The sequence below is a fragment of the Mustela erminea genome, chromosome 18 (genome assembly GCF_009829155.1).
Source record: "Mustela erminea isolate mMusErm1 chromosome 18, mMusErm1.Pri, whole genome shotgun sequence".
Lineage (NCBI taxonomy): Eukaryota > Metazoa > Chordata > Mammalia > Carnivora > Mustelidae > Mustela > Mustela erminea.
The window spans coordinates 8,345,431-8,359,271 of NC_045631.1; the positions used below are offsets into that span (position 1 = coordinate 8,345,431).

The window sequence follows — 13,841 nt, forward strand, 5'->3', positions numbered from 1 at the left end:
ATATCCAATTTAATTATATATAAAAATAATAAGGCTCAACAGGGAACTGGGATCCCTTTCATGAATGCTAAGATGTCTCAGAATTAGGAAACTTATCAGCATAAAATATTTGAAGGAATAGTAGGAGAAAAGTATCCCATGCTGTTTCAATACAAAACAAAAAGCTTACAGGTTCAAGAAGCTCAACTCACAAAAGGATAAATTCGAAGAAAACCGTACACATCTAGGCACATCACAGTCAAAGCACTGAAAACCAAAGACAAAGAGAAACTCTTTAAAGTATTCAGATAAAGATACATGGCATATGAAGGGACAGGGACAATCACAAATTTGTCATTAAAAAAAAAAAAAAGAGGCCATTTTGAAGTATGGAAGAGAAGGAGAAAAGTCAACCCCAAATTCCACAAGCAAAAGGAAAACACTTTTCAAAATGAAGGTGAAATAAAAACCGTTTTAGGTATATGAAAGCTGAGAGGACTTCAGTGTCAGCAAACCAGCACAAGAAATGCAAAATAATATTATTTAGCTTGAAGGGAAATAATACTGGATAGAAATCCAATAACAAGAAGGAGAGAAGACAACCAAAAATGGTGAATCAGTAGGTAAATATATAAAAGACTATGGCTTTTGTTCTTATCATAATTTTCTTACCAGATAAGGGTCTATTCTGATAAAAAGTAATAATATTGTAAAGTAGCATTATGACACATGGAGATATAAAAATGTGACTGAGAAAAAGCACAAAGGTGGTGAGTAGGCAAATGAATTATACCGTTAGAGAATCACGTTTGTGAAGTGAGAAATGAAAGATGGAAAGTGTCAAGTTTCAAGTGAGAAGTGGAAAAGAAAATTGCAAAGTTTCAGGAATGCAGTGAAAATTAGGAAGTATGCAGGGGCTCGTATGAAATATGGAGTGGTGCCCTATTGACTCTAAAGAGATTCTGATGGATTAATGATATAAATTTTTAACTCTTTTTTTTTTTTAAAAAAACTGCTAAGAATTGTTGAAAGAGATATTTAAGAAGCCAATAGAAAAAATTAAAATAAGAGAGTAAAAGAAACTCAAATACCCAAAAGAAGGTAAGAAAAAAGCAACAGAATACCAAAATACAAAAGAATAAATAGGAAGAAAAGCAAAATATATACTTACAACTAACTATATGAATTTTCCTGTGATGAAGTTCACCTGGGTGGTTCAATTGGTTAAGTTTCTGCCTTCAGCTCAGGTCATGATCTCAGGGTTCTGGGATCAAGCCCCGCATTGGGCTTTCTGCTCAGTGGAGAGTCTGTTTCTCCCTCTTCCTCTGACCCTCCTCCCTACTTGTGCGTGCCCTCTCTCTCTCTCAAATAAATAAAATAAAATATTTTTTAAAAATATTCCTGTGATGAATTAAAGATATGTATCATAAACCCTATGTTAATACCAAAAGAAAAAAAGTATAGCTAATAATCCAATGGTAAAAAATACTGAATCCAAAAGAAAGCAGAAAGCAATAAGAAAGTGAACATAGAATAGGTAAATAGAAAACAAAAAGTAAAAAAGGCAGATTTAACCACAAACATGTCAATAATTAAATACCCCAATTAAAAGACAGATTATTGGACTGCATAAAACACATATAAAGCAAGTCCAACTATACACTGCCTAGGAGAAACCCACTTTAAATATAATGACTTGGATGAGTAGAACATCAGAGAAAGGAAACTTCAGAACAAAGATTATTACCAAGGTTCAAAACAAACATTTTTGTGAGAATGAATTGATCAATTCATCCAAAAGACATATATTCCTAAATTAGCATGCCTCCAATAACAAAACTTCAAAATTCATAAACAAAGTTAAGAACTGAAAAGAGAAATAAATCCATAATTTCTTTTGCAGATTCATCAGTTCTCATTCACTAACCAAGAAAAAGTAGACTGAAATTCAGTAACAGTACAGGAGACTTGAAAAACACAATCAATCAGATATAACTGACATTTACAGAATACTCTATCCAGTAACTGCAGAATACATAGTTGTTTCAAGTGCACATGAAATATTCACCAACATAGAGCATTTTCTGGGCCATATAACAAGTCTCAATAAATTTGAGAGGATTAAAATCATGCACAGTATGTTCTCTGACCACAGCAAAAATAACACAAACATCAATAACATGAAAACACTTCTGGAAAATCTTTACATATTTGGAAGTTATACAACACAGCACTAAATAACCCACAGATTAAAGAAGAAATTGAAAAAAAAATAAATTCTTCTGTGAAGTGTGTAAACCTGGCGATTCACAGACCTGTACCCCTGGGGATAAAAATACATGTTTATAAAAAATAAAAAATTAAAAAAAAATAAAATAAATAAAAAAATAAATTCTTAAACTGAATGATAATGAAAAGAGCAATCAAAATTTGGAATCCCCCCCTACACACACATGAAGTCAAAATAAAAATAAATGAAATCCAAATATGGCCTATAGTTGAGTAAGTATTGCTGTATCACTGTTAATTTTTTTTTTATTTTTATGTTTTCTTATGGATGTTACTGTTGGGGAAAACTTGGTGAAGGACACATAGAAACTCTGTTCTATTTGTGTCACTTTTTACATCTTAAACTACTCCAAAATAATAACCATTAAATATAGAAAAATATATAATGTTACAGAAGAAACCAATTATAATAAAATGCAGTCATTAATATAGTAAAAGCTGGGTTTACAATAAAGTAAAAAATAAAATCACTCAGTGTAACTCACCATATTAACAGGAAAAGGGACTAGAAAACTGATCATCTTAATAGAGGCAGACAAATTGACAGAATTCAATGTTCATTTAGGATTTTTTAAATTCCAGCATACTAGAAACAAAAGAAAACTTCCTCAAAATGATAAAGAACATCCATGCAAAATCTGCCCTGAACATCGTATTTTATGGTTTAAAAAGAATTTGAATGCTATTTCTAAAGATTGGCAACAAAATGAGATGTAGACTCTCATCACTACATCAAGGCAAAATGTGCACTTATGTTAAACATAAGGTCTGTACTGAAGGTCCAATAAAGAAAAAGAAAAGATATACAGATCAGAAAGAAAGAAGTAATATTGACTTTTTAACAGAAAACATCATTTTCTGTATATGACATACTAAGGAATCTAGAAAAACATTACTAGAACTAGGAAGGATCACTGATACAAGACCAATATACAAGAAAAATCCATTGTATTTCTATATACTAGCAACACACTATTAGGATTTGAAAAAAAAAAGACCCCAAAGCATAAAAATATGTAGGTTAAATTTAATAAAATTCTACAAGAGCTGTGTTTTTTAAAAGCTCAAAATAATACTGAGAAAAAATTTAAATGATCTAAAGTAATGAAGTAGACCATGTTCATGGATCAAAAAATTCAATGTTGTTAAGATGTTGATTTTCCACACATTGACCTATACATTCAACAAAATTTCAATCAATGTCCCAGCAGGATCTCCTGGAAAAATTGGAGAAATTGCAAAATTTATATGGACTTGTAAATGACAAAGAAAAGACAAAATAATTTCAAATACTGGGAGCAAAATAAAATAATAAAAGACTAGAATATGGCAATCAACCAACTTGATGTAATTGACTTTTATAGAATACTCTACCTAATAGCAACAGAATGCACTTCCTTTTCAGGAAACAGAATATTTGGCAAGATAGATCATATCATCTATCTTTCTGCAGTTTGCAATAATGCAAGTCCTACAAAGTATATTCTCCGACAACAATGAAATTAAAGTAGAATCAATAATAATAGAAAGATAACTGAAAAATCCCCAAATACATAGGAAGAAAATAACACACTCCTAAATGTCTCATGAGTCAAATAAGAAATCAGAAAGAAAATTAGAATGCATTTTGAACATTAAAAAAGTTTTATGAAACTTAGACAGTTATCCTTATTTTACACATGAGAAAATCAGTTCCTAGAGTTTAAGGGTCCTATTCAAAGGCACACAATTAGAGTTTGTCAAAATTGGAATTCATGTTCAAACCATGGTGATTCTCAGATCTGATGTGTCTATCTGCTCCTAGAAACCAGTACTGATTTGTGATAGTCACAGCTACCATCTATTGAGCAATTTCTATGACAAGGCACTTTTAGAAGCTCTCAACTTCTATTGATGTATTTACTACTCAATATAGCTCTATGTGTCATCTGATAAATGAGGCACAGAGCAGGTAAATAATTTGTCTAGGCAGTTAGGGTAGAGCTGTGACTGTTTCCAGAATTTGCTTAACCAATATACTATATTGCTTTCAAATTGTGACTGGGCGGACACAGATTTTATTTTTAATGAAACTAGTATGTTATTTGTCAAAACAAATTAAATACATGGTCATTTACCTACTTTTAGTATTTAAACATGAATTTAAAAACATAAATTGAGAAGTTTAAATATATGGGAATATCAGGCAGAAAAGAGGTCTATTCATAAAAAGTCATTTAAAAAATCAATATACTTAATTACATTAAAATTTAAACCAAAATGAAAAGATATTTTTAGTTATGAAGTTAATAGTCACAACATATAAGTACACCTTATAAAACAATAAAAAAGACGTTTAACCTAATATAAAATAGGCCATGGATATAAACAGACAAAATCACAGAAGAATTAGACAAGGTCACCAAACCTATGCCAACAAAAAAAGAAGAAACCTAACAGTAAAGGAAAAAATGCAAATTTTAAAACAATTTTTCAAAATTTTCATATGGCAAAGATTTTTTTTTTTAATTTTGAGTACGTCCTTTTGCTTTTGTTGCTGTGTTCAAATACTTCTTTGAAAAAGAGAATGGCTTTACACATACATGACTTGTGGAATTGACAATAATGTAGTAATTTTTCTGAGGTTTGATTTGGTGGTATGTGTCTTAAAAGCCTGAAACATGTTTATACTCTTCAACCCAGTAATAATAATTTTATTAACTTATAATGAAGAAATAAGAAAAGTTGCCTACATGGAGAAGCATTCCTAATGCAGTTTATGATATTAAAAGTAGAAAGTAATTTATGTGTCCATAAGAGAGTTGGTTAAACATAATCGAATATGTATAAGCATTAAAAACCATATTTGAAAGAATTTTCATGAATTTTTTTAAGCAACAGATATCTTACATAGTATCTCAATTTATAGAGAGCATGACACAATTGTGTATAAATAAAACAAAAGGGAAACACATTTATAAAAGAAAAAACAAAACTACAATAGTAACAATGTTTATTTCTGGATTATGTTATTAAGGAGTATTATTATTGTTGTTGCTTATTTTCTGCAGTAAACATTTATTATTGTCATAATCAGAAAAAAATCCTTCTTAAAATCCTCATTCAACCCACTCTTCCAGCTGGGAATGATTTGCACTTCCCTTGTAATAAATATACTTAGAAAAATCGAATATCTGCAACTCAGTTATTTTGTTCTTCTTGTCTCCATCCAGGTCAAATGTGACCTTAAATTGACAATGATCTTGCAGGCATAAAATATTACCAACATCCCCTGCCCAGGGACCAGAGCTTTTTAGAAGAATTTCTGAGTAATTGAAAAAGAAGAAATTGAATGACTTCTTTAGGCTCATGCATTCCTTTGAGAAGATTTGGGAGGAATGTCAGGTGCTATGATCATCCCAGGAATCGATTGCCAGTTGGGACAGGTGCGCCCAGAGCAGCTCTGGTGCTGTCATGGGGATGACGACAGGAATAGAAAATAGTTACATCTGCCTAAAGCTCCCACATCCAGCCAGGCAGGAATTACCAACAGAGGTCTGTATAAGTCAACGAAAGAAACTCATCATCACTATGGATTTTTCTAAGTGGATAACCATTCTATCCATGTTTGAAAATGCAAGTAGTCTTTGGACAGTTCCTTTATGAATGAAATGAAAACAAAAGTGGCAGATGGGGCCAACTTGATCTCACAGGGCAAAGTGTCTCAACAAGATCATCATCGATTTGCTAAGTGTGTTTAGTGACAGGCCCTCCAGCAACCAATCGGGATGAGAAATGGAATCTATTAGTGGAGTTGTTAAGTGTCCCTGGTCTCTGCAGGTGACAGCTCAGTGTCTGCCTTTCTCTACAACCATTAAATCATTCTCACAAGAGAGAGATGGGAGGTAGGAGTGGGGGGAGAAAATACACACAATCCTAGGAAAATCCGGACAGTGATTACTTTATTTTGGAGATGACATTGAGAACTCCAGAAGTTCCAGTTAGAAACACAGGGAGATTTATTTTTATGAGTTTTAAGCCTCGGGAATTATTTATAGGGCAACTCCTAAGACAAAGTAATAATTCACCACGGACTATGGGCTGTGTCTATGTTCTGAAGCCTTGAGAAGAAAATATTCGTCTTTTATTATGTCTATGGCTGTGAAAATGAATGCTAAAAGTTAGTGATCAGTAGGAAGTCTGTCATACTGTTCTATAGGCTTGCCAGTTCCAAAATTAATACCTTAGAGCCTCCTGGATTCACCTATCTTCACTTTCCAGCATTACCAACCCTTGGACCATGTATCACATCTGACTAAAAACAAAACATTCTGTATCAGATGAAAAAGAAGAATGTTGTCCCTCCAATAATTAACTTAGTGCCCCTGTTCTTTGTAACAAACCAGTTTAAGCATGCCCCATCAGTTAACTAGGCTCACAGGCAGTCTGTTATCTGCAGCGTTAGTCATGCTGGAATGGTTTTTAACTATGACTGAGAAACATCCTGTTACAGACAAAGATAAATGCATTGATCACTTGTCAGTGCTGTGGTCCCCACACCCTTGCCACCTCCAACATAAGACCAGCGCCTCTCCCAGTGTGGTCATGAGGACTAGCAATTTAATATATGCAGCAGTCCTCAGGTCATTCTAGATTTTCGAGATGAAAATCAAGCAATCAGTTAATTAATTAATTAATTAATTATAGTGTTTGGGTCACAGAAATTTCACAGCATATTTCACAAATGGTCATATTATGACTTCCTCCAAATTCTTGCATGCCCCCCAATAATCGTTATGTTCATAAAGGTTGAATTGCAGGGCTTGGTTAGTGCCTGCTAGCTAACATTCCAGGAGCTGTATCACTTACTTGTATGTTATTATTGATTTTGGCCAAATGTGCATTTCTAGCTCTTATTAGTGGGTTGCATTATATTCTCAGTCCACAAAAGGGGAAAAAGGTCAATCATCAACCATAAAGGCAGTGATGAAAATCATACCTCCCACAAAAATACCGCTAGATTTGCCACCTGCATTATTAGATCACGGAGGTCACAGGAAAGAATTCTTTCTACTACCAAGTCCGTATTCCAAATTTCTTCTCACATAAGGAGTCTTGCTCTCCTTACCTAACTTAACACGGGCAGCTACCCTTACAGTTGGAGGTTCCAAATACGGCTGTCCCCAGAGCTCAGAAACTAGTCTCTCAGCCCCCATCATAGTAGATCTCTGCTTGCATTTTTGGGTTTTACCCTAAGATCCTCATTCAGTGCAAAAGCTATGTGCTCCTCACTGGGGAGGAAAAGGGCATACATGCATGGTATGGAGGTGATTTTGTAAGTGCAAAATAAAACATTTGGAAGGGTAGGCTCTAAATCAAACTTTTAACAAGAGTTAACATTGAGGAGTGGGACTGGGAGAAAATGTTGTGAGAAGAGGGACGATCTCAATTTTTACCGTGTGTTTTCATACTGTTGTTCCAGTTCATTCATTCAATAGACCTTTTCTGAGCCCCATTCTGTGTTGTGCAACACGAACCAGGAATACAGGGGCACCTGCTCTAGGAGAGCTTTCCTTCTAGCAGGAAAGGCTAACTAGTAAGCACAGAAACAAACAAAGAAATCAGTTAGATAAACACGCATCAGAGGCAGCACGGGGAGGAAAATCAACAGTCACAGGCACTTGCTTTGGAGACAAGAATGGCTCTGTGGAGGAGATCATGTTTAAGGTGATTTTGTTTGATGAGGAGGTGCTGCGGTTTCAGGGGAGGGTTGATCCAAAGAGAAGGAAGAGCACATTCAAAGCCTGGAGGGGAAGATTGCTGGGGCAGGGGTGGGGGGGAGAGGGAGGACGCTGGGCTCCTGTAGGAGACCGGAGTCTCAGAGGCTGGGAGTGAAGAGGAGCTGCACAAGGGGGTCAGGAGCAGTTGACACACACACTCCCGGCACATGTAAACAGTTTGAATTGTGTTCCAAGAAACTGTATCTCTTTTAAAGATATTTTTTGAAAGAAAAAAAAAAAACACAGAGGAAGTCTCACTGGCCTCTGTATGACATTGGACTTGATACACTTTGATGGGCACTCTCTCCCTTGGGAGTGGACTTGAAGGGGAAGGAGGCTTCAGGTCTTAACAAAGTCCTCCATGAAACATAAACAGAACTCTGTAGAAGACATAGACCACAAAAGAGGAGACATCCAAGCTTCCATTTTTTTTCTGAAATCCAGGGTCCAAAGCTTCAGCTGTCAATGTTCACATGGACTCCTCCAGCACAAGGAATTTGTTCAACCAACCATGCATGTCTTCAAGCACCACCGTTCCTGGTGGCAGTAAGTGCTTAATGAATGTTGCCTGAAAGGAAGACAAGTAGTTGTACTATTCGATGATATGAAGAAGTCCATTATGCTGCAGACCTCAGTTGAAAGGTGAGTTCTTTCATCCCTTTTTGCAAAGACATCTTGAGCTTCTAGAGTTCTAGAATCATCCAACTGATTGTAACCCTCCTCCCCATACATGTCCTTGGAACCACTAAGTATCTAGAACAACTTTCCATTTATCTGTTCCTTGGGAGACTATAGATCTATACGGAAAAACCAAAGACCTATCTCATTTAAGGACATTGAAAGGGTGCTGGGGCTGGAACCAGAGACAGAGACACTGGCCACCACGGGAGAGTTCTAACCCATGAGACCAGTGGAGCCATCCAGAAGCCACAGCCACCCAAGCTGAATAATGCAACTTGAAAATAAAATGTTTCATCCTCTCCGCTGAAGCTGACTGTAAAATTCAAAAGACAAAGTCAACACTTCTAAATAAGCTGGAGAGAGTTATAGAGTTTGCTCCACCATCACTGGATGTTTGCTCACTTGGCTAAGCTTTATGTCACTGGATGAATTTCTATCTTGTGTGAATTTATGTAAGTCACTAAAACACTTGGAGCTTCATATTCATTGGTTGGAAAACAATAGAAAAAATGCCCATCCTTCTCTCCCTCATTGGCATAGCCCTATCTTCAGCTGACAAATGATGGATTCTTAGAGCCCACAGACGATGACTCGCCGCAGGTGGATCTCTCAGGTGAGAAAAAGATCTGGGTTTACCTGAAAACAAACCAGCATGGCATGCCTTATTCCTTAAGGAGTGAAATCAGGAAAGAGGAAGTTGAAGGTAATGTCCTCTTTGGAGCACATGAGGAGAACTTCATCTGCATTCACAAATGTTTATCATGTTCCCACTGATGCTGCTCTAGGCAAAGAGGTAGATCCCCTAGCTTCTAGGCATTCATTCTGTGCTAATGACACAGAGGATGTACACAAAAGGATAAAGAACCATACAAGGTTGCCTGTTCTAAGAAACACGGGTATGTAGACAAGGGATGTATTGGTGTGGCCTGGTTGGGGAGGAGAATGTGTGCAGGGGCCTGAAGAAAGGCTGGGATGGAGACAGAAGAACAACCCAGGGTGGAGGTAAAGCTCAGAGGAGCCAAGGAGACACATCTCTGGGAAACAGTTATTCTTTGAAGGCAGTTGTGATTGCAAAGAATGGAGATGGTGGGAGACAGGACTTTGAAGGCCAAGGCAAGAAATCTCCATTTCACCCTGAGCACAACAGAAATGACCAAAGGTCTTTTTGATCAAGGAAGGTGATGGGCAGAAATTCAAGTTTCTACATTTGGGAGGGCAAAGTCTGAAGACATGGAGTCCTATTAGGAGAACTTTAACATAATCCAGCCCGAGAGTGGATAAAGACCTTAATTAGGAAGAGGTGAATCAGAATGGGAAAAGAGGGAAAAATTCCAAAATATATGGTGGTAAGGATCCTCTCTATTTGCAGATGGTTTGGAATACAGTAAGAGTCCTGACTGACTATGGAGGAAGGAAGGTGAGGATCAAAGAAAAACCTGAGACATTAAGCCTGGGTGACTAGCAGTGGTGACACCATTTGGAAGGAACTGGGAAATGTTGGGGGGCAGGGGGGTGGCGTGAAGAAAGACTCCTGAGGAGACACATCTAAGTTAATGAACACTGTAGCTACCAGATCAGAGACAAGCATGAGAGGGGTCTCCCCAGTGTAGACACAGAGGAGAAAGAACTTCCCTATGAGCAAAAAAGACATACCTATGAAGTCAGAGATCATCTTGTGCTGAGTGGTTACCACTTGTTAAATATTAGACACCATATATACGCTGATGGTCCCAGCCCTCTGAAGAGTCCCATCTAGTAAGAGAGAACACAGACCATGAAAGGTGAGTTTCTGCAAAGCATCATAACATCAAGTGCCCCATGGTCATGCTCTCTACCAGATCATAAGCTCCATAAGGACAGGGACCTGGATCTGCTCATTGCCACCTCACCAGAGCACAGAACAGTCTGGTAAGAAGATGGTGCTCTGTAAACCATGGTGAGTGAATAGGACATATGAGATCCAAGAGTAATTAGGCAAAAGGATGGAATAGAGAAGTGGTTTTCTCAAGGAAAGGATGGAAAGTCAACTCATGAAGGGAGACACTAACCCCGGATGGGTGGGGAGAAAGGAAGGATGTGTTCCAGGCAATGGTCATGACTTGGAGAAAGGCACAAAAGTAGACTAAAAGGAGCATCAAGAAGAGAACGGAGAGAGAGGAGCAAGGTGGTCTTCCCAAAGCAAAGGGACTTCTAACACCAAAGTCCAGGTCTTCTTCACAGAGTGACTCAGCTTAAAGTCTCCCTAAATACAAAGATTCTAGCACAAGGAGAAAAAGTGTGCTTGCTGAGTGTGAAATTATTCACCACCTCACCAAGTGCATCATATGAGAGTATAGCTTGATTTCTCATCCTAATGAACTTTGGCTGAGAGAAAGATACCTGAAATCCTGAGGCATAAGGCTCAGGAAAATCTCTTTGCCTCTGTTTCCCTCAGAAGCCTCACGTGCAAAGAGAATATTGGATCTGATGATCCCCAATGCCCCGTCCAGCTCTGCCCTGTAGCCTTAAATGGAAGGACCTTAGAACTGCCTTTGTCTTCTTTTTAGCTGAGCTCCTGCACTCAACGCAGGGGAGGAAACCCAGAATGTGGGAGGTCCCTGGGAGGAAGGGCTCTAACTGCCATTCTTCTTACAACACTATGTTTGGAAAAGAGATTCTGTGAAAATGATACCATTGATTTTCCCTATTTATTTTTTTTTTCTCAAAGGCTTTCATATCAAATTCCCTCCTTCTTCAGATAAAATGCGTCTGTGGGAAGCCATGCTTAGAAAAAGAAGCTACAAAAGTCTGCCTCTCTGAAGAGTGGTTCTCGGGAAAGAGGGGTGGATGGTCACCCTGCCAATGAGCGGATCTTGCCCCACAACACCCCAGGATGCCAGCCGGCCTCAATGAAGCTCTTCTGCAACCTCATCCTCAAAGTGTTTCAAGTCAGACCAAAATGGCTTTTGGTAGCAATTGAGTCATCTGTTAAAGAGAGTTTTGACCCCCTTGCTCATCAGAATCTCATCCTTTTACCATAACCGTGCAGAGGGGTGACTCTACCCTCCTCTTTCCCACTTACAATTTGCCTCTCTATTTCTTAAAATATTCTGAGTTTCTAGAGGGAAGAAAAACTGTCACCATCCAAAACTGTGGCAGGAAAGGGAACACTGCTGTTCCTAAAATCTGTCATATTGATGGTGAACAATAAGTCATAGTTCTATTTATTCCATAGAGGGTTGGTTAATTAAGATTTTGTTTTGTTTCATCAAGAGAGAAACTAGAAGCAACCAAAGACCAAACACACCAAGTCTTCTGCCTACTTTGGTTTAGCCTCAACTATGCCTCTCCCACAGTGGCCTCCTCATCTCCGACAAAGCCTCATCTTACAACATGTAATAGAAGGGGCTTTGGAGGGCGCCTGGGTGGCTCTGTTGGTTGCGAGACTGCCTTCAGCCCAGGTCATGATCCCGGAGTCCTGGGATCGAATCCCACATCAGGCTTCCTGCTCAGCAGGGAGTCCGCTTCTCCCTCTGACCTTCCCCCTCTCATGCTCATTCACTCACATTCTCTCTCTCTCAAATAAATAAATAAAATCTTTAAAAAGAAGAAGAAGAAGAAGAAGAAGAAGAAGAAGGGGCTTTGGAGCCCCAGGATTTATTCCTGGCTCACTCTGTTCCACTCAAGGTGCTTGTGAGTTGTGAGGGTTCCTTATCTACCAGTTACAGTTGGCCTGTATTTTTCCCAGGAAGTGATTAGACCAACTGGATATTAAAAGATTAAAGGTTCAAGGTGTGACTGTTAGATCCCTGGGTAAATGTGAAGGTTGGCCATGGAGCCAGCCACGGAGGCTTCCAGAATTGATCTCCTGACACGGCCAGCACAGGGTGCCCAGCCTTAGAGACAGAGCTAGGGAAATGGATGCAAGGAATTTTGGCAGGAAGCAATGACACCAGGGAATCAGAACTTGAGGTATAACACTGCAACTTTATAATTATTATTATTTAGTTGTCTGATCACTGGCCAGAAAGAAACCAGAGAATGTGTCTCACACTAACAGTGGCTTAGCACATTCCTGTTCTTTGTATGCATCTATAAGGGTCCATAGGTATGAACCAGTTATCATGAGAAAATGGAAACAAATAAGTGCCCCTCATCCCGAGTCCTACATGCCCCCCCATCAGTACTAGTGTTCAACACAGGCATAAGTGTGCTGTTGGAAGGATGGATTTGACAGGCTTTATATGAACCAATTGGAATGTGTCCTCTATAAATCTACTGACCTGAGTCAAATTTGCCGTGTAAATTATAGCTTCCGATTTTGCAGAGCTGTGTTCTCAAACTTGGATCAGCACTGTCCCGTGAACGGGTAAGTAGAACACATCTGGGTCAATCTCTAAGGAAGTTCTTTCCAATAGAAATAGAATGTGAGCCACAAATACAACCGATGTCATTTTTTCCAGGTTTTTATTTAAATTCTATTAGTCAACATACATGGTAAAATTGGTTTCTGATGCAGAATTTCGTGATTCATCACTTACACATAATACCCAGGGCTCATCCCCACAAGTGCTGATGTCATTTATAAGTTACTAGCAGCCACAGTCAAAACACTGAAAAGAAACAGGTGAAATTCATTTTAATAGTGCCTTTTACTTAATACAATACATCCGAACTATTACCATTTCGACTTGTAAACCACGAGTTATTATTAAAATAGTTTACTTTTTCTGTACTCGATTTTCGAATTCAGGGTGCTTTGTACACTTACAGCACAAACCCATAACTTGGGATCAGCCATAATTCATAGTTATATGTGGCCAGAGGTTATCACACTGGATGGTCTAGTTTTTTTTTTTAATTATTTTTTTAAATTAACATATAAGGTATTATTAGCCCCAGGGGTACAGGCCTGTGAATCGCCAGGTTTACACACTTTACAGTACTCACCATAGCACATACCCTCCCCAATGTCCATCACCCAACCATCCTCTCCCTCCTCCCTTCCCTCAGGCAACCCTTGGTTAGTTTTGTGAGATAAGGAGTCTCTCAGGGTTTGTCTCCCTCCAGATCCCTGGATGGTCTTGTTCTAATCTGCCATGAGTATCATTGAACTTAAAAATCTGGGGGAAAAAAAAAAAACTATCAATATGA

General features: G+C 38.0%; 1 long non-coding RNA gene across 1 annotated transcript; it reads right to left on the reverse strand.

Annotated features, from left to right (window-relative positions):
• Positions 1–10,386: 10,386 nt before the first annotated feature.
• LOC116577983 lies at positions 10,387–13,271 on the reverse strand. Its single transcript, XR_004280686.1, has 3 exons — positions 13,182–13,271; positions 12,971–13,094; positions 10,387–10,460 (listed from the first exon to the last, which is right to left on the reverse strand). It is a non-coding gene; the product is annotated as an uncharacterized LOC116577983 (long non-coding RNA).
• Positions 13,272–13,841: the final 570 nt, after the last annotated feature.